The sequence below is a fragment of the Pseudopodoces humilis genome, chromosome 21, assembly GCF_049639895.1.
Source record: "Pseudopodoces humilis isolate 2021_Gansu_Grassland_sample_001 chromosome 21, ASM4963989v1, whole genome shotgun sequence".
In the NCBI taxonomy this organism is placed as follows: Eukaryota; Metazoa; Chordata; class Aves; order Passeriformes; family Paridae; genus Pseudopodoces; species Pseudopodoces humilis.
In genome coordinates this window covers 1,973,984-1,994,668 of record NC_142220.1, presented here as the reverse complement: position 1 = coordinate 1,994,668, position 20,685 = coordinate 1,973,984, and the positions used below count along the sequence as shown (strand labels likewise).

General features: G+C 48.0%; 1 protein-coding gene across 2 annotated transcripts in view; it reads left to right on the top strand.

The window, feature by feature from the left end:
- Window positions 1–20,685, top strand: part of KCNJ2 (potassium inwardly rectifying channel subfamily J member 2) — a 53,752-nt gene that overhangs the window by 13,210 nt on the left and 19,857 nt on the right. For both annotated transcript variants that reach the window (XR_015774317.1, XR_015774316.1), the window contains exon 2: window positions 4,078–4,228. The gene's annotated coding sequence lies outside the window, so the exon portion shown is untranslated. The remainder of the gene's footprint in view (window positions 1–4,077; window positions 4,229–20,685) is intronic.

The window sequence follows — 20,685 nt, the reverse complement described above, 5'->3', positions numbered from 1 at the left end:
CTCGCGGTGACAGCGGGCTGTGATCCCAGGACCCTGTTGCCTTTGATATTTACCTTCAGAGCTGGAACATTTCCACGCCTTTGGAGCGTGCTGGCATTTGCTGATAGCTCATTAAATGCTGTGATGGAGTCCTGCTGCAGCCCTGCCCTGGGTGTTTCACAGGCTGGGGCTGCCAGGATTGCGGGGCCTGTGATGCCTCAGGGTTTCAGCTTTTGTATTTCCCATCTATTTGTGATCCTGCAGCTCTTCAGTGGATAACTCCAAACTCCACACACAGTGCCAGCTGCTGCTTCCCCATTTGGCTCAGACACAACAATTCCTCTCCAGGCCTGGCAATCAAGGACACCTCACTCAGGCCCCGAGAGATGCAAACAAAAGGGAGTTGGGGGCAGCAAACTTGGGGGAAATGACTTCATTCCCTGGAGCTGGAATTGGGAGATTAACCCCCAAGATGGAAATGGACCCAACTTATAAAAGTGTGCAACCCGTGAGCCCTCATCCATTTTGAGTGGGCTTCATCTGCCCGAAATGTCCCTGAAGGCCCTTCCATAAACAGAACTGCTTTTTATTCCCTTAACTTTGCTGGCCTCTGGGTTTAGGTAGCCCAAAAGGCATCACCTGTCCCATGGCATCGTATCTGACAGATTTTCTGTCGAATTAACTCCAGGTATGTGCTGAGTAAACATCTTCAGAACCTGTGGACAAAAAGACTGTGTGAGATTCATGAATCCATGCAAATCAGGATGAGATCTGTCAGCCCAGCTCCCCCAGGAATCCCTGGAGCTCAGCATGTTGTGACAGCCCTGGCTGAGGCAGAGCTGGTGCTTTCTGTGCAGATAATGAGAGCTCTTTCATCCCCAGTGGCCTTTCCAGGGAGCCATCCTCCTGCTCAGAGCCGTGCTCTCATCAGGCAGAAACTGAACCCCTGGGAGAGAGCAGGGGAAAAGGGATGGGAGCAGCATTTGCATGTCGTGTTCCTCCTGTTTGCCCGCTGCAGGAATCGCGCAGTGCCGCCCCACGGATGCCTTGGAGCTGCTCCCTGGAGCAGGGGACAGAGATAAGAGAATAAAGTGGGGATTTATTAAAGGTCTTCAGCAGTGCAAAATCCTCACAGAAGCTACCCCCAGGATGGACAATGGGCAGCAGCTTTTCAGATTATACAGTTTCAGATTATTACAATTATAAATTTGGTCCATTTCCATATCAGGGGTTAATTCTCCAATTACAGCTTCAGGTAATGAAGTCACATTCCCCCGCTTTGCTTCCCCCCAGATTCACTTTTGTTTCTGCTTCTCGGGGCTGAGGCAGAGGGTCCTTGGATCTCAGGTTTGGAGGGATTTTGTCTGGCCACACTGAAGGGAGTTCACCAACACTCCCTCTGGAGCTCAGAGTTATGCACCAAAGCAGCCCAGAACCCAAAAAACAGAAAAACTAAAAAACTTATGGCATCACCTAAATGTCACTGCTCCAGAAATGATTAAACAATCCTGTTGTGTCCTGGCTTTTCACACTTGGACTTTGTTTTGTTACACATTAAAGCCGTTTGCATGTGTTTGAGGTGTAATTGATTAGGTAGTGCTCGAAAGCCTCACACGCTCCAAGTCTGGCAGGTTTCCTTCCGAGGATATTTTAATGTCACTGGAGAGGTTGGTTTGGATGGTGCTGGGTGGTCAAGAGGAGCCTTCCCAGCGTTTTTACAGGTGATTTCATCTACCCTAAAGGCTGGTGGAGTTTTGCTGGCACCCAGGCCATCATCCAAGGAGCTCCAAGGCCTGGGAATGTCTGTGACCGGGGCATTTGGGATCTGCCTCCTGCTGCTCATCGCCCTCCTGCTCTGCCCCCAGCGCAGGAAGGACACGGAGAGAGTCCAGAGCGGGCACAAAGATGAGCAGAGGGATGGAGAACCTCTTCTATGAGGAAAGCTGAGAGCTGGGATTGCTCAGCCTGGAGAAGGCTCCTGGGTGGTTTCATTGCAGCATTCCAGAGCCTAAAGCTCTCCAAGAGAGCTGGAGAGGGACTTGGGACAAGGGATGGAAGGACAGGACACAGGGAGTGGCTTCAAATTGCCCAGGGATAGATGGGATACTGGGAATTCCTGGCTGGGAGGGTGTTGAGGCCCTGGCACAGGGTGCCCCTGGATCCCTGGCAGTGCCCAAGGCCAGGCTGGACGAGGCTGGGAGCAGCCTGGGACAGGGGAAGGTGTCCCTGCCATGGCAGGAGGTGAAACAAGATCATCTTTAAGTCCCCTTCCAACCCAACCCATTCTGTGACTATTTCCAGCAGTGCCGTGAAGAGTCCACGAGTTACCCAGAAAGGAGCCCTGCTCTGTGTGATTTGTGCCAAAAACCACCCACAGTCCACTCAAACCCTGCCTGCCCCCAGCACAAGACACACTCAGCCCGTTCCAGTAGGGGAGATTTTGTCTCGGAGAGATGACCAAATTCCTCCCTTGAAGTTTGTCTCCTCCACGTACCAAAAAGCCTTAACAAACAGGCATAATCTGTGCCCTGGGGAGCAGAGCAAGCTGCTTTTCTTTTTCTTGGCTGGCTCAGTTCGTGCTGGAGTTGTGGGACTTTTCATCTCTGCGCTTGGAGGAGCGGAGTAAAAGTAGGATGATAGATTGTGGAAAAAATCACTGGCTGGCTTTCCTCAGAACCTCTCCCCTGCAGCTCCTCCTCCCGCTGTACTCCTTCCAGCACCCCAGAATCCCCTGCCTCCGTGCATGTTATGGCACCTTTGGGATGTGTTAGTCATAAGAATGAAGCTACTGGTGCTTTGCAGGAATATTTTCACTCTGGCTCTCGCAGGAGAGCTCTGACACAGCCCTGCTGTCGGCACGGCTGGGGCGCGTTCGCTCGCTGGTGCCTCCTGAGATTCCAACCGCTCCAAAAAAAAAGGGGGAAACGTCCAATTTTTATTTCCTCAGGTATGCTGGAGGTCCTTCTGCTGCTCCTTGGTGGCGGTGGGGCTTTGGGGTGTGGGGTGGAGGTGAGATGGAGGCAGGAGTGGTGGCTCAGACGGGAGCTTTGTGCTGTCCAGCTCCAGCTCTGCCCTTTCTCCTCCGAGCAGCGTCACCACAGGGCTGGGGGGACTTGGCTTCTCTCTCTCGAGGGTTCTTTTCTGCACTGGGAAAATTCACATCGATCCTTTCAGCCCAGGGAGCCTCCTTGGTGCTGTGGATGCTCCATGGGATCCCCTTTCCCTGGGACCCGGCGCCTCCGGGGCTGAGCAAAGGCAGCTCCAGGAGTTTGCAGCAGCATCAGGAGGCACCAAATCACCTCTAACGGTGCCCAGTGTGCCCAGACCCGACCTGGGCTTGGGCCGAGCCTAAATTTGCTTTCTTTAAATTCATTTGGATCTCAGGACTCATCTGTGATTGCGGGTAATTAACTCCTCCTCACAGGGCAGCTGATAAGGGGGAGCTCCCCTGAGTTCTTGGACGTTTGCTCCTGGGGGTGCTGCCAGGCTCTTCTTCTCTCAGATGGGGACACCTGGAGCCATTTCAGCAAATGTTCCAAAAAGTGAGGTCAAACCCAGCTCTCTGACTCTCTGCTTTTGCACTTAAATGTCAAATTCCTGGTTTATCCCAGCAGGTTTAATGCCAGCCCTGCTTTGGAAAACCTTTCCTGGGCATTTTAGGCCCAGCTCAGTAAAAAGCAATGGCTGGTCAAAAATTATCTGATATTATTATCAAATATTTTCCACCTGGCTTTTTATCAGGCAAGAAGGATAGGAAGACTTAAAATCCCAAAGGAATTAAATTAAAATATTCAGGTATTATAGGTATATTCAGACCTTTCATGCTCAGAGGGATTTCCTAATGCTCTCCACGTAACCACATGCATATTGTGGATATTATGGAAAAAAAATGGTGTGAAGGAAAACTTTTCCAGCCTGTCCACATTAAATATTCTCACACTGAAGAGGCTGTGGCACAGAGAACGAACTTTAAAATATTTCTCTCCTTTAGACAGAGATCTGGGGAACAAAAATCCATGAAAACAGCAAAGCACAGTGGTTAGAAAAGGTTTTGTTGAATGAAATGTCATATTTTTTTTTTTTTGTTTTTCCCCTTAGGGAACACTAAGAAAATTTTTCTTTCCGATCCTGTCTCCTGAAACGAGCTCCAGGAGTGGTCACAACCTGCCATAAAAATGCCATGTGCAAGAGAATATATTTAATATCGGGCAAGCAGAATGGAACGATACGATCTGTTTGGGGTTCGAAGGTAAATGTTTAGACTTTTTTTTCCTTTGAAATAATCTGGGAGAGATGCTGGTTGGCTCAGTGGGAAATGAAATCACGGAGGATTTATGCCATTAATGACAGGCTATGATGTCAAAGACATTTGGCCCGTGGCCATAACCTTTTGTGTGGCTCTGGTTGACTCTTATAAATAAACAGCCCCACTCAGCTGCTGCCTGCAGAGGAGCCCCCACCACTTGGGAACCCTGAAAAGCAGCACTTTAAAAAAAAAAAAATTAGGTAAAAAATCGAGGGGAAGGAGTTTTCTCCCCTCAGCATCTCTGGGTTCTGCAGCAGGGCTTGGTTAATGTTTAAAGCAGCAACACCGAAACTGATCTGGCTTTTTGAAACCCTGCTGGCTCCTGTTGATTTGTAATTAATCAAAACCCCAGGCATGTGCTCAATAGTGTCCAGCACCACGGGCTTTGCTCCTTCTGTCCCGTTTGTGGTATAAAAAAGCAGATTTGCGTGGGTTTTAGAGCCACTCTGAGCTTAGCACAGGTGGGAGTGGTGCCAGGGCTGAGCCCAGGCAGGAGATGTGCAAATCCCACTGCAGAGGGACAGGGAATTCCTGACACCTGCCTACCTCTCCTGTGCTCCAAACCTGTCCCCTCGAGGCCCTCACAGCTGTAATTCCAGTCATAGCTGGGCAGATAATGCCCAGGATTTGCCTGCAGCCATCCCAGCTCCCTGCTGCCGTTATTGGTGTCATTTTTCTCTTCACACAGAGCTGTTTTCCTTGGGGTTTTGTCCCTGGGGGTTGTGTTGCTGATGGCTCTCTGATTTCCAGCCATTTCTGTGCCCTCCTGGAAGGATGCAGGGCCTTTGGTGACCACAATTAGCAGCATCCCAGTGGTCAGGGGGGTCTGTGAAGGTCCGGGCTGAGCAAGGTTTTGGTTCCTAAACCCCTGGTGGTTCCAGCAGGTCCCAGCTGTGCTGTGGGGTCCAGCTCCAGCCCAGCCCTGGGGTTTGGGTGAGCACCTGGCAGGGCTGTGCAGCTCCCAGGGCCAGAGGGGTGGCCTGGAAGGTGGCTCAGGACTGCTGGGACAGAGGGGCACCAACAGCCCGAAGAGTTGTGCCAGAGCTCAGCCACCGCCTCCAGGACTTCAAACATTTCCCCTTCTCCCCTTCCACTGAACAAAGCGAAGAAAAGCATCAAGAAGGCAGAAAAAACATTTTTTTGGGGGGGTCTTTGCATCCTCAGGAGCAGCCAAAATTCAATCCCTTCAAACCTGCAGGCTGCAAATATCCCCAGGGAAACCCAGAGAGCCATGGAATGGTTTGGGGTGGGAGGGACCTTAAAGCTCCTTCATTAAAGTGCATCCCCCTGATTTAGGATCTGCTTTTCCCCCTTTTCTTTTTCTCCTCTTTCCCGTCCCTTTTCTTGTCTCTGACCACAGACAGTTGGACTTTGAGTCTTTGATGTCGTGGAGTGACTTTGGCACAACTCCCAGGGTCTTTCTGGAGCTCAGAGGGCTCCAAACCAAGAGCCTGGACCAGGAATGGGTCAGGTCCCTTTGTCCTGGCCAGGAGCACGCTGCCCTGCCAGGTGTCCTGTTAACACACTGCTCTTAATTAGCTCACACCACTAATTAGCACCGATGTGCAAAATGTAGCAGAATATTGAGCAGAAAAATCTCAGTTTGGGCAGATTTATGCCCTGTGAATATTATTTCCCTTTAATTTCAAGTCCCTTCAGCTGAAACATGTTCTCCCCCAGGGGTGGAGTCTCCTGGGCAGGGTTGCAGGGCAGAATAAGAAAAGAACTTTAACCCATGCTGTAAACCATTTATTAATATTGAATAAACCCCTGCCTTCTTTCAACACAAATAAAATATTACTGCTCTCCAAGCTGAAACATGCTGAAATGGAGCAAAGATTTCTATTTTTCCAAAACAAACAGTCTTCAAGTGAGGTCCTTTTGCAATTATTTTAGAGATCTTTTTGTGGGTTGGACGGGGGCCTAAAAATAATGCAGTAGATTTTAAGCTCTGACAGTACCAATAATTACAGTGCTGTAACTCAGCCCAAGCACCCCACTTTCCTCTGGGTATCAGGGCTCCCTTTTTCTCCTTGATGTTCAGAGCATTTTAATGTATTCTGGTTGAACTTTTAGTCCTCAATCACCAGCTCCTCTGGAAAATACACTCTTGTATTTTTAGGACTGAAAAAGGACAGAGGGAACTTGTTTCTCCCTATTAAAGCTGTAATAAGTGTCTCTACTAATCAAGAGGGGAGGGAGGGGAAGAAAGGGAATAATGTGGCAGTTTTAGTGATCCAATTCCGTCACAAAAGAAGAATGTGAAGAGTGAAACGCAATCACCAAACTGCGGAGCTGCTCTGACATCCCACAGCACTGGAGGTGCCAGAGCTGCTGTGTGCTGGGGCAGGTGGATGAGAGGTCTGAACCCAACCCAGCCACAACCTCCAGCCTGGGAGAGCGAGTCCTGGTCCCTTTTCTGTCCTGAGCCAGCCCTCAGCAGGATCCATGGCCAACACTGGGGCTCTCTGCAGCAAAACTTCAGGAGAAGCTGTGGCTGCCTCGTCCCTGGAATGTCCAAGGCCAGGTTTGGAGCATCCTGATAAAGTGGAAGGTGTCCCTGCCCATGGCAGAGGTGGGCCTGGATGGGTTTAAAGTCCTTTCCAGCCCAAACTGCTCCATGATTCTGTGATTTCAATCTGGAATTTTATCTGCCATCCCTCCCTGCCAGCGGGGAGATCCGATCCCACGTGCCGAGGAAGCAGCAGAGAGGAGCCAGCGCTGTTTGCTGCATGTTTGGTTGCAGCTCAGCATTGCTCCAGAAGAAATTAGGATGTAATCTTGGGTCATTTGACTAATTTTGGATTAATTTTTGAGGATGCTTTGAGGCTCATCTAATGAGAGGCTCCTCCTGAGACAGGAGGGACGAGGCACTGGTGAATGCAAGGGAACATTGTATTATTTCCACTGCTCCATTCCACAGATTGGAAGGGGAAGATAAATACCCTGGTAGCTGAGATAATCCTGGTGGAACAATCCTGTAATATCTGCTGCAAGCTGCGTGCACGACTGGATTGGGAACTTCCAAATGGGAACATTTCCAGTGTGAGCAGTGTCTCGCCTCTGATTTAAATTCCCTTAATTCTACCCTTGAAGTTTCTAGTCCTTTACACTTAAAAAGGGAGAACTGCTTATTATTTGTGTTTGGGAAAGGAGACAAGACCTTTGAGTCTCAAAATGTGCTTTTTTTTCCTTTTCCTTTCCTTCAGAAAAATGTAATTGCACACAAACCCCCTCTAAACAATTCTCCTTGGCTGCCTGAAGAGTCCCTTGGCTGAATTGTAAATCACTATAAAGTGCACCAAAATAAAAAAAAAATAGCAAGATCAGGGCATAAATGAGGTTTGGAGCTGTCTAGTCTGGGGTTCTGTGAGGTAATTAAATCAAGGAGACTTTCTGATCTATAGAAGGGTCAATGTAGCAGGGCAGTGCTTTGAACCATGGGCTCATTAAGGCACAATTGCCTTCTTTGCTGCCTGGATTGTTTATAACAGAGGATTATTTCGGAGCACTCAATAACTGGAGAGCATAAATCACAGGGCAGGAAGAGTTATCCCCACTTCATGGGCCAGATCCTCAGCTGGTGTAAATCCCTGCTGCCCCAGTGGTGTCACCCCAGGGCTTTATTTGCACAGTCCCAAGTTCTGGCTCATGCTGGTCCCGTTGGATTGGCTTTTATTGACTCCTTCTGTGGGCACAGATTTTCATGGATGGGATGAGAGCAGAGATGTGGGAATTCCAAGCACAGAAAGCTCTCAAAATCTTGTAAATACAAGTTTAGATAAAGACATGGACACAAGGCTTGACTTGAGGCCTTGGAGAAAGCTTCCATAAAATCGTAAGTGAGAATATGAATTTAAATAGAAAGACATCAGGTTAAGTTGTAGGAAGTTTTAAGATTTTAATGTTAATATAAAGAAGTAGTTAGAAAGGCAATAAGGAGTTTAAAGTATAACAAGTAGCTTTGTGTGTCATTATATGATTAAGAAAGTCCTCACTGCAGCAGAGACATATAAAACAAAATAATTAGTTATTGGTGTGAAAGTAGAATCATTCCTTTGTGGCATTAGTTTATTGGTTAATTAATCTTTAAAAGATCTTATAACCTGTAGCCTTGTGACACTGACCAAGAACAGCTGGTGAATCAGGTGAAGATGTACTCACTCCTTCATGAGACTGCAGAATTAAAATAATAAATCACGCTTTGAAACGTCTTTAAGTGGCCCCGTCTCTCTGGCAAACCCCGGCAGGAGCCGGCAGTGTGAAGTCATTTCTGTGCCCTGTGTCATCACGCTGATGTCAGGGCTGCTGTCAGCACTGCCAGGGTGGTGTTTATGAAGCTGGAGATCGATATTAAATACTGGATTTAGGATCCATTGGCAGAGCTGCAGCTCGGACTGTGTTTGACCTTCTTTGGCTGACAGGGAGCCAGAGGGGTTTTTCCGTGGCATTAAGTTAAAGGAGTTTCCACTGCCCAGCTTTCTCTTCTCCCTCCACCATGTCGCAGTCCCAGCTCTCATTGGGAACCATAAAAAAAGATTTCTCGGAGGAAATAATAAAAATTTATGGAAGAAATCTCCAGAGAACAAAACATCAAACCAGCAAAGAGACAGAACACGAGGAAGCAGCCAAGGAATAATGTGAAAAATTGATGAGCAGAGCTGCAGAAACTGGAAAACAATAAACAAGCAGAATCTGCTTAACCAGGGATGATTGTAATGTTATTTCTCTGGGTTGAAAACACTCAGTTTTATATCCATCCGGGATTCTGGCACTCACACAATGGTGTGTCCAAGCATTTCAGCTCTCTGCTGTTCTCTTTGAGACACACAAAAGTTATGTCCACTGCTTTTTCCATGAAAAATTACCGGCGTTTTATTCCAAGCTGTTTCACAAATCAAAGCTGTCACTGCAGAGAGGGTGAAACATTCGCCGGCTCTCATTGCTGTCCTCCTCCCCCTGCTCTCAGGGGAGGGAAGAACATATGTGTTTGAGAACAAATAATCATCATGGGTTGTATTTAAATACCATTCTCTGGCAGAATAAACCTGTACCTGTGAGGAAAAGCAGGGGAGAGAGGATCTGCAGGAACAGGGAATTGCATATCAGGACAAATATTTGCATCCCAACCCTGGGAGGCTTCTCTTCCTTTCCCTCTGCTTGTCCTCGAGCCCTCTGTCCACCTTCCAAACTCAGCTCCTGTGCTGGGCAAGAAGGATTTTTTTCCCCACTGTGTTTAAGATGACACCTAAACTCCATCTCAAGTGATGCTCCTGGCTGCTGCCACATCATAAAACCTCCAGAAATGCTGATTTGGTTCTCTGAGCAAATTGAAGCCTGGAGATTTCCCTGCTGCTGGTTTATAAACACACCCTCCCCACCTCACCCCCATAGATTTGGCTGACTTCACCCACCTGTAAATCCACCACCTTCTCTAACCTACCCTGCTCCCACCATCCTCCTCCAACTCTCCCAAGCCTTGGAGGCCTCAGACCCTCAGCATTTCCTCCTGAACCCACTGGCACTTTCCCTGAACCCCCTCTTAGCCTGGAGATCTTCCCTACGCTCCTAATCTTCCCCAAACCATCATTTCTTATCCAAAGCTGCTTAAGCACTTTGGGGAGGAACGTTCATTTCCAGGCAATACGTGCCCAACCTTGGCTGCTTTGCAAGTGGAGCTGCCCATAATCCGGAATAAAATTAAACCTTAATCACCGTGTTCTGAGGGAAAGATTTGTCACTGCCCAGCAAACGGGGATCTTAATGAAGATGTTGGTCCTTGCAGGGCACAAATCCATTCCTATCCGCTGGCTTAAAGGGATGTGCAGCTCTGTGCAGGAATGGGGGGTTTTCCCCCTCTGAAGCAGCATGGTGCTGCTAAGAGAGGTTTATGTATTTATATATAAGCACCAGAGACCCTTAAAAATGGATATATAATTACATCTATCTGTCTGAATACCATAAAAGCAGCAGGACATGGAGGGTTCACCTCAGTGCCAGGAGCTGCTGCTGCAGGGCAGCCTCATCCCTTTTTGTACAAATCGACCTGCAGATGAATTAAATCTCTTTTTCCTGCTCTGACACCGTGACAGAGGTTAGAAATCAACCCAGGTCTCCCGGGCTGCCGCCCCTGAGCACGAACCACAAGGATTCTTTCTCCCTCTCCATTTCCCAACTGCCGGTAATTACACTTAGAAAAGCTCTGGGAGCCAAAACAAACAAGGGAGATGTTTCCAGTGAGCTTTCAGTTTGTTTTGAGTCCTTCCAAGAGGGTTTTGTGCACGAGGCAGTGCAGAAAGTTCTCATGTTGCTGAGCCCTCTCCTCGTGTCTCCGTGCCGAGCGCGTTTGCGTCGGAGCTGACATCGCCCTCCTTGGACTGATGTTTTCTCCCTCTCACGTGATGGGAAAAACAAATTCCATGCTGAATCAGGACCCAGCCAATGTGATCTGGATTGGTTTCAAAGGACAGGGAATTTGGTCACTCAGGATCTACCTCAGAACCCACTGGCAACAATTTTACACATTTTTTTTATTTATGTGAATAATGTTTTATTTATATGAACTGTGCCCTCACGGGCAGAGCACTCTTGGGTAATATAGATTAAACGTCCACAGATTTCCTATTAATTATATTTAATTTTAAATACAACCAGTGGACAAAAAAAAATATATATAAAAATAGGCATTATTGGATTTTTCTATGCTAAGCAATTTTTTCATGGATGTGAAAAATCCAGCACCTCCTCGCTCTGCACTGAGTCACCGGAATGTGCTAATCACAGTGAATCTGTTGGAGAAAATCATCTGTATTGCCTTTTTTTCCCTTGGAGCCCGTTCATCCATGACCTCATGGAGCTTCCCAAGAGCTGGCTGAAGTCTGGGCACCTCGAACTGGTGATAAAATCTCACCTGGCACCGCATTTTTACCATAGCTATTTTACCAAAGCTATCTGGGAGATCTCATCCAAGAGAAACCTGTGGGAACATCTCAATCCTGTTATTGACTTTTCTTCCCGAGCTTTGTAATTGATTCCTGCTGCCCCAGGCGGGCTGGGTTAGCGGGGAGAGCTGAGCTGGGCTGTGCCACAAACGCCTGTGTCCACCTGGCTGTCCCTGTCCCACCACTGGGGACTCTCCCTGTGCCTCCAGGGTCTGAGCAAACCGTGGAGATGTCAAAGTGACACAGATGTTTTCCAATGAATGTTGAAAATTCAGGAAGCTCCAGCCCACAGGAGCACGGCACGGTGGGAGGCAGCCATTCGCCTTTTAATTCCCTGTCTTCAAACCTCACAGATTTCTAGGAATAAAGCATTCCCTGTCTCTCTCCAAGCTGGAACTCTGCAGGGTGAAGGGCATGACAGTCACTGAAGAATTCCTTTGATGAAATCAACTTCCAAGGAAGCGATTTTTTATGAGTTTGGGCTGACAGCACAGGTAAAAGTGGTGGAGTTTCTGCTTGGCTTTGAGCCCAGCGACTTCATTCAGATATTTGGGATTTAATCCTAGAATTCCCTTTGGAAAGGAGCAGTGGCTTTGGGACACCCTTTAAGGAAAATCTGACGGCAGGGTTTGGTGCTCAGTGCCCAGTGGGTGCCAACCCCAACTCCCCACGCTGTAACTGAGACCACAGGGGTGGCAGGAAGTCCGTATTAAACTGGGTTAGGGATGAATTCAACCTTCTGGGACAAAATCTAGACAGGCTGATGCCCAGACATCTGCACAGCCATCAAAGCCCAGCCTACAGATGGTGTTTTACCTCAGAAATTACAACCTGGAGAAGCATTGAGGTGACTCAGACCCCAAGGTGTGCAAACCTGAGCACGCCCTGACCCACCCAGCCCTTCTGGGGAGCAGCTGGAGCTCAGCCGAACCCCAGAGACACACACACCAAAATTCCAGGCTCCCTCTGCTGAAGTCAGCTGGCAAATGGTGGCTTAGTGCTGGCCAAGCCTGGTTTTAGCTCCTCTCTGGATGGATTAGGTAGAGCTGCCATAAAACGAACACTGACCCGCTCAAATTTATGAAGCTAAATTGAGCAGATGATTTTATTATCTGACTACAGACCGGTCCAACCCACATGAGAAGGCTGGAGCACCAAACATCTCTTGGCCAACGTGGCACTGCTGTCAGGGGAGATTCCCAGCAACCTCTGCCACAAGTTGCAAGATGTTGATGAGAAGCAAAGAGAGTTCGAAACAACATTGACATTTAATTTCTTAAGGCAGTAATTGCCTATTTCCTTACCAAAATTAGAAACAGCAAATGCTTTGTAAAGCCCTTCCTCCAGCAACCTCTATTGTGACTCAGATTCTCTTCTCTACAGCTGAGACATCGATCCCTTCTCCAAGAGAAGCCTGGGGTGGGGTGGTACCCCCTGAGCTGAGCTCAAATTCAGCCCAGGCAGTGCCAGGAGGGCAGAGCCAGCTCTGAGCTGCTGCAGGAGCCAGGTGAACGTGCCACAAGGGAATGACAGAGGCAGCTGCAAGGGAAAAGCTTCACCTCCTCACTCCTCAAGGAGAAAACTTGGCTCGCCTTTTGAGTCCTCCTGGAAGCTGTTCTGCTTCAGAGTGGGAGGATGGGAATGGGTTTTCTTGTGGGGTTTGTTCTGTTTGACCACTCAAGCTGAAGGTGAGGAATAGTTGGCTCAAATATGATTATTTGTGGGGATCCAGAAAGAGAACTGTGCAATGGTTTTGGTGGGAAGGGACTTTAAAGGTTATCCAGTTCCACAGGGACACCTTCCACCACCCCAAGTGGCTCCAAGCCCCTTCCAGCCTGGCCTTGGACACTTGGGATGGGGCCTCCAGCTGTGAGATGGACATGACTTATGGCTAAAGTTTTAATTAGCACAATTATCCTTTGACGAATGAGTGTTACCGAGCTGACATCAATTACCTCTCCCTTCAACCCCTTCTTGCCACATGCCCCAGCTGCAAATATTTGCGAAATGCCTCAGAAACTCCTAGAAATGGTTGTACCCCAGTTAATGAGAAATTCCAGAGTCCTGCACAAAATCATGCTTGGAATGCAAACTAAAACTAGCGGGCAGGGCAAGTGAGGGATCATTATCCTCACGAGTGGTTCACAGAGTGCTCTGTGCTCCAGGGATCTTGCTGTACCTTCCGAGGGTTCAGAAGGACATGGAACGATCTCACCCCAAGCAGGGATTGTGGAACCTTCCAGCACAAACCTGGCTAAACACTGGGAGACAGAATGGGTCGGGATAAAGGCAGGAGCTGCAGATGCCGCTGACAGCAGTGAGCACAGGAATAAATCTCGTGTCTTCCTCTGAATGAGATCAGAGTCCTCGCCAGAGCTGTTCTTGGAGGACTTCACTTCAGAGGAAAGTGTTTCTATTGCTGAAAATACCACAACAGAGTTAATCCCAGGGTAGTTCTGGTGAAATCAGAGCCAGTTTTAAGATGAGGTGAAAATTAAAGTGTTACACTGAGTGTGACAATGTGGTTACATCCTTTTATCCTGCCACCAGTATCCCACCCTTTTAACATTTTTCCTTTAAACATTCTTTTTCCTTTCAACATTATTTTTCCTCTTAGCATTTTTTTTTCTTTTCTCTCTCACTTCTGTACCCTTTTAATCTCTTTTCTCCAGGTCATTTTAAAGTTTAGATCTTTCTCTTTTTGCCTTTTGTGGCCACTCCAAATTTGGGAAGTTGTGATTAGGGCTGAATTTACAACAAGGAAAATTATCCCTGTGGTCTCTCGGCTTTGCTAAGGACACTGTGAACACAAAGAATTCCTGTAATTCTGGGATCTGGCATCACTCCAGGAGGTGAATCCCCTTTGGTGGCTGTCAGATATTGCTGCATATTGGATCCAAAAGCTGTTTCAAGCAGAGGAAAGTTAGCAAATACCTCACTGTGGAGCACCTGGAATTCTGACTGTCCCCTCTCCCTGCTGGGAATCCTCATGCTGGCCACAGATGGATTCCAAATCCCTAATCCCTGGAAGCTGTGTTTCATGGAAGGGTTGTTTAGGAGAAGGAGGCTCCTCCAGCATCTCCTGTGGCAGCCACAGGCAGGCGGGGACAGCCCTGAAAGTGTCCCCAGAGGCACGGGGGACACACAGGGAGGGCTTTGGCAGGGCTGCCACCATCGGATCTGGGTAAAATTCCTCCCCTCACATCCCTGTGGGGCTTTTGGAGCAGGCAAAGGTCGTGTGGCCGCGAGGGTCCCGTCACACCTTGGGACAGGGACAGGCTCGGCTGGAGCCCAATCCCAGCTCCTCAGAGCCCGCCTGTGCCCTGGCTCTGCTCCACTGGGAAATTCCCACCCTCCACATCCAAGGATTGTCCAGGATTGATGGCGCTGGCACGTGGCGCATCCTCCCCGCGGCAGGATGGAGCAGGTGTGGTAGGGGATGGTAATTCCCATGGAAAACCTGGTGGATGCCAGAGCAAAGGGAGAATCATCCAGCAGCTGTGCTGCCAGGAGGGAGCAGTGCTTGGGATAAAGGTTTCCCGGGATGAGATCATCAGTGCTCTTTGGGGAATGCCTCGACGTGCCCACAGGAGTTCTGTGGCGAGGAAAAGAAAAAAAAAAACATCATTCTTCAAGGAAAATCACTAAAAGATTTTTTACCAATTGCCTGCTGACAAACCAGTGGAACATCTGAGTATTCGTCTCTTGGTTTTGCAGCTCTATCAACCACAGCAGGGCTGGACTTGATTTGCCCCGCTGCCTTTTGAGCCATTTGGTGTTTTCTGAATTCCTCCCTCTCCCATTTGTCATTTCTGCTGTGACTTCCCAGCAGGTAGCAGACACAGGGTACATGCTGAGTGATCATCCTGTTGGGTTTTCCACAGCTGACACTCAAAAAATAAATGATATGTGGAGAGGGAAGGACGGTTTGCTGCGGGTGATAACAGCTCTGACATCGGGGACAGCACGCAGGGAAACAGGAGGTGTGGTGGCCATGGATGTGGAGGCAAAAGAGATGGGATGTGGAAAATCAGTGGCAGGGCAGGAACAGGGCACTGAGGAGCAGTCTGGGGCTGCCAGGCCGTCCTGGCAAACCTGGGCTGGGTTTAAAGTTACCCTGCAGTGATTTATGGGCTGGATGCAGAGCTATAGATCCTGCACTGATTCTTTGGGGCTCTCGGGGAAACTCCAGCTGAGCTTTGTCCTGCTTTTTCACATAAATACAAACCAAAAGCCTCAACCCAAATTCTGCCAAATCTGGGACAATGTGCCAAAGCAGAGTATTTTTAACTGCCTTCCCCTGTTTTGTGGCTTATGGGGTGGGCATTGGGGTGCTAAGCAATAAATAAAGGAATACAGACAGTGTTTTGTGAACTCTGGGCATGACCTTTTCCACAAGGTGAAGTTATTGTGTGAGGCTTTCCTGTCTGGATGGGAAGGGACAGCACAATAAACGATCCCTCAGCAGATGCTGACAACTCAATCACGAGGGTAGGGACTAATTTCAAGGTCCAGCCAAACTGAAATTGCTGAGGCACAACTGGGTGTGAGTAATCCCTTGGACCGGGAGGGCATCAGCAGCCCAGAACAAGGCAGTCACTAGGAAAGGCTAAAAACCCTCATTTATTTAACATCAAGGGATAAGCAACCTCTAGGTAGAAAGATACAGAGTGATTTACTGCCTTTAAAATCTGTTTTGTTTTAAAAGTATCTCTGGTTTTGTTTTTTTTTTTTTCCTAAATAAAAGTCTCTCTTAAGTAAACATGGCTCGGATAAGGAAATAATGGATAAGAAAGCAGAGCACCACGGGCAGGAAAAAAACCTCACCGTGCTGAGGTGATGGGGATAAATGGCTGGAAATGGGCAAACAGGGTGATTTCTCCCCAAAACCTGGGTGCAGAGCCTGGATGATGCTGGGGAAGCTTGAGGAGCTCTGGGGCTCCAGCGAAGCAGCAGAAGCAGCTGGAACATCTGCACCATCCCGTGCCTGGGTGCAGAGGGAGGGAACAGGATGGCAATCAGCTCCCCCCGGGAGAGGAAGAGCAGGAGCAGCAGAGTTTGTCAATGGGAAAAGTGAAAAGAAAAAGCGCAATTCCAGCGACAGGGAAGCGAATGGAGCGTTAGCGCTCCTGGTGTCACCCTTGGTGCCCTGCCCTGCCCAGAACTGAATAAATTCCTGCTGAAACTCCTGCCCTGCAGGGTATTGCCTGAAGCCCTGGCTGCAAAGAGAGCTGTTTTCCCTTTTGACTGGAAATAAATACTGGGAGGATGTTACACCCACCCCGAGGTGCAGCCAGGTCTGTAAAACTGCCATGGCTTCCAGCTTGTTCATTCCAAGGAATAATTCTCTATTCCTGATTCAGGAAAGTTTCAGGTGAGAGGTGAAGTGTCGTTTAGCTCTGTCCCTTTGCTGCATTCCCAGCTCATGGAGTCCCGGCTTTGAGCCTGGAATATCCTCTGGAAATGCATCCAGCCTTGCTCTGAGCTGCCAAAAAGGTCCCCTCACTCCTGCAGGAATTTCTCTCTGCTGTTAAACAGGTCCATCTCATTTCTTCTAGAATTTTATAATCAGTCACTTGCAGCTGCTGGTGCTGAGTGCAGCCATCAGAACAGAGCACAGCATTCCAGGACCAGCCTCTCCTCCCATTTCTGTCCCACTCTGCTCCCCTGTCTCTGCATTATTCTGAACTTCACTTATTTTGTGATTTATTTTTTTAACACAGAATGCACTGGATAAATAAAAGGTGAAACAAAGTGATTGTGTATTAAAGCTCCTGGCTCTGAATTTCCCTTTGTGTCAGGAATATCAGAAGGTGATGGGAACAAGCTTTATAAATTCCCCTTCGTGTCTGAGGAATATCAAAAGTGATGGGAACAAACCCAGCAAAGCCCTGATGGATTCTGCACCAGTCACTGGTGCTGGGCACAGGATTGTCCTACAACAGAACCCTCAATCAGCTTAGAAACACAACCAGTGTAAAGAAAAGGCCCCAAGTGTGGCTGGAAGAGGAGTGCTTTAACATTTTAAAGGCGGGAGCTTTGTCCTTCTCTCTGCTCCAGACACAGACCAGAGCGAAAGGCAGCGGGACAGGCTGCCAACATTAATATTATTGTTGGAAAGAGATTGATCCTGGAAAGAAAGTACACGAAAGAGGAAGAGAAACAAGGGATTGTTAGCTAAGGTCACTTTGAGGTCTGGCACACATGACCTGAAAAAGCCCAAAAGCTTTGGATGCAATCCCCCCAGAGAAGGAACTGACGGTGATTACGCAGCTCCAAGAGCGCACGGGGCAACGGAACAGTCACAAGTGGGATAAAAGGAGGGTCAGATATCCACAAAAAAGCCTCTCTGCATGTTGGGAAGGCTTTGGCAGCAGCCAGAAGCACTTTTAGGTGAGCCCACAGCAAGCAGCAGCCTGCCAAGGGTATGAGCATCCTCGGGAGTCTGGGACTGGGCACCAGCTCCGCTCTCTCACCACTTCCTTCCCTCACCACCAACGGAACAGCAAAACAGAAATAAATTAAATAAAAAGGGGGTGTCTGGCTAGGCCAAATCCACATGCAGTTCCCCAAAGGCCTTTATTAGAAAGGCTGGAGCACGTAGGGCTGAGGCTATCGGGGAATCAAGGACGCTTCCCATTGCTTTCCATTACGACACTGGGAATTGAATCCAGGAGCTGTGGCTTGGTTCAGCCCTGCCCATTCTCCCCTGGGACTGGAGAACTTGCTGTGCTCTCTTATTGTTTCAGAGTGGTCTAATAAACCAGTTATCAGGTCCAGGATGGAAGTTTTCCTTAGCTGAGCCAAATTAACAAAAAAACTGGGGGATTTAAACATTGCTCTGTCTTCCCTCTGCTTTGGGGATGTTATTGACAGCTCTGGGTAGGGAATGTGGAAATTCAGCCTGCAAAAATATCCACTCAATCAGCAACAGGTACTTGTGTTAATAAGGGCAGAGCCCATCCCTGGGAGAAATAAACTCAACAGACAGGGCTGAGTTCTACACAGTGGGAAAGAAACCAATCTCCACAGAAATCTTTTCCTGCACTTTCTCTCTTTTTGCAAGGTCCTGAGGCTAATTAGCACCTGGCAGCACCTCGAGAAAGATGAAACCTGGCTCAGGCCTGGCTGCTTGGACACGCAGCTAAAGGATCAGGGACACAGGAGGCTTTTTTTGGTATCTCATATCCCACAGACACCGAGTGCCTGTAAGATGAGAAGAATGGGCTCGGCTTTAATCAGCTTGCTAGGCTTGCAGGCACGCTTAACCAGGCAAACCCAGCCTGTCTGGGCCGGGATCAGACTGCACCAGTCATTAGCTCCCTATTGCTCCTCTCTGGCTTTGCTGGAACCTCCTTGGATTTGGAGGGGAGAGGGAAAGAAACCACAAATTCAGATGAGGATGTGAAGAAAGGGAGGGAGAGATTAAACACTAATAAAGCTTTATTAGTATTTTATTTTAGTATAGTAATAAATAAACAAACAAATAAATAATAAAAAAATAAAAATAGTATTTTATTTTATGTAGTTAAAACTGTAAATGACTGTAAATCTGAATTTTCTTGGAAGGCAATCAGCAGTGAGGGGATGAGTGGCTTTGCCTCCACTGATTTATTTACACAACATTCCTGTTTCCTCCTGCAGCAATCCCAGCTGCTGATGCCCCTCACGGGGACAGACCCCAAAGGACACGAAGCCACCACTAAAGAACCGGCAGGGTCTTGAATCAGGATTTTGGGGTGGCTTTGGTGTCACTTCCACTCTGACTGACCCTGCCAGTGCATCCTCAGTCGAGGAATTCAGGTGGACAAACTCTGGGCACACATTCCTGGGAGAGGCAGGACCAACCTGAGCTGGCAAAATCAGCCTTTAGATGAACACTCTGAAACCTTTCCAGTGGGAATCAAAGAGCCTCTCTTTTAATTAGTTCCAGGTATGTGTCTGACAGCAAAGAAGTTGTCAGGCTGCTGTAGCAGACCTCGTGTTTCAGGTTGAGGGGAATCACCTCCAGCCTGAGAGTAAAACATCCACAGCAGTGCAGGATGCTTCAAATTCCCTGGAAGAAAGCTCCTCTTTATCTTCTCTGGCTCTAACTCTTGAAGCATTTCCTAATCCCAGGCAATCTGGAGCGCTGGGAAATGCAGGGTTTCGAGACAGGCAATGGGCAAATGCTCAGAGAGAGAAAGAAAAACACTTTTTCCATTTTCCCCTCAAACTTTATTAGTTAAACCAAGCTGACAATGAGCTGAATTTTATTTACTCCCCAAATATGAATAGAAAGACACCCAGCCACGCAAACCAGCTGACAGAATTGACATTTTTTGGGGTTCATCTGCCATGAAGATCTCCTGTGACCTCTTTCCCAATTCCTGTTAACACAACCTCCTAATGCTGACTATTTTCACACTTGTGCAGACAGCAGCCCCCAGGACCAATAATCACAAACCCACCCCTCAACACCCTCAGTCTTGGACTTTTCAGCTGGGCTCTGCTTTCCAAACCCTGAACAATCAGCTGAGCTCATTTGCACATTTTCCCAACCTAATTAGCCCTCGCTATGATGAAGATCATGAAGATTTTTGTTCTGGCTAATAATAGTTGTACTTTATCTCGCTTTGCCTTTTAACTAAGCATGTCCTAATTGCGTATTTACATTTGCTGGCATGTGAAAAACATTTTAAGTAGCCGGGCAAAGCAGCTAATTAGGATTGTACATTCTGTGCTTGCATGGCTTGGTGGAGGAAGCTTATCAAACATTGTGCACATTATTCATTAATTCAAAAATAGGAATTGTTCATGAGGGCCCTGGATGAGTGAAACTTGTGTCCAACACACAGGATTCCTTATCAAATCTTTTTTATCAAACACAGAGTTTTGCTGATTAACAATTTGGAGCTACATCTGGGCTGTATTTCTACAGAAGGTTTTGTTTTCTGCTTGCTCAGCTCCCATTCCCGAGCAGAATCAGGAATTCTCCTCTCAGACTCGATGTGTCATTTTTCCTTTGTTCTTCCTCTTTCTCCCGTGGAAGATGGAATTGTGGCGTCAACAGATGCGTAGTAAAACCATCAATAAACAAATGTTCTGCGTAGAAGTGGGTGGGTTTCTTCTTCAAGCACACAAAGTGAGATTTCTGCATAAAATACAGGGAACAATTGTGGATTTTAATGCAGATACTGGCCAGGAGCAATGTTAGATTTCAGGTTTCTCCCTGGAAGCCTCAGCAGGTCGGTCACAGTCAGGCAGGAGTGTGCTGGGGGTTACAGGAGCTCTGTTTCCATGCCATGGGGATGGGGAGGATGCAGTTCAAACCCCCAGCCTGTCCCCTGCCAGCTGCTGGCTTTGTCACCAGGAGAAGGGCTGGCTCTGGATCAGGGACCTTCCCGGTCTGGAAGTTTTTCTGGAAGCTGGGAGATGTGGTTGCTGCTCCACAGACAAATATTTTAGGAAGAAATTCAT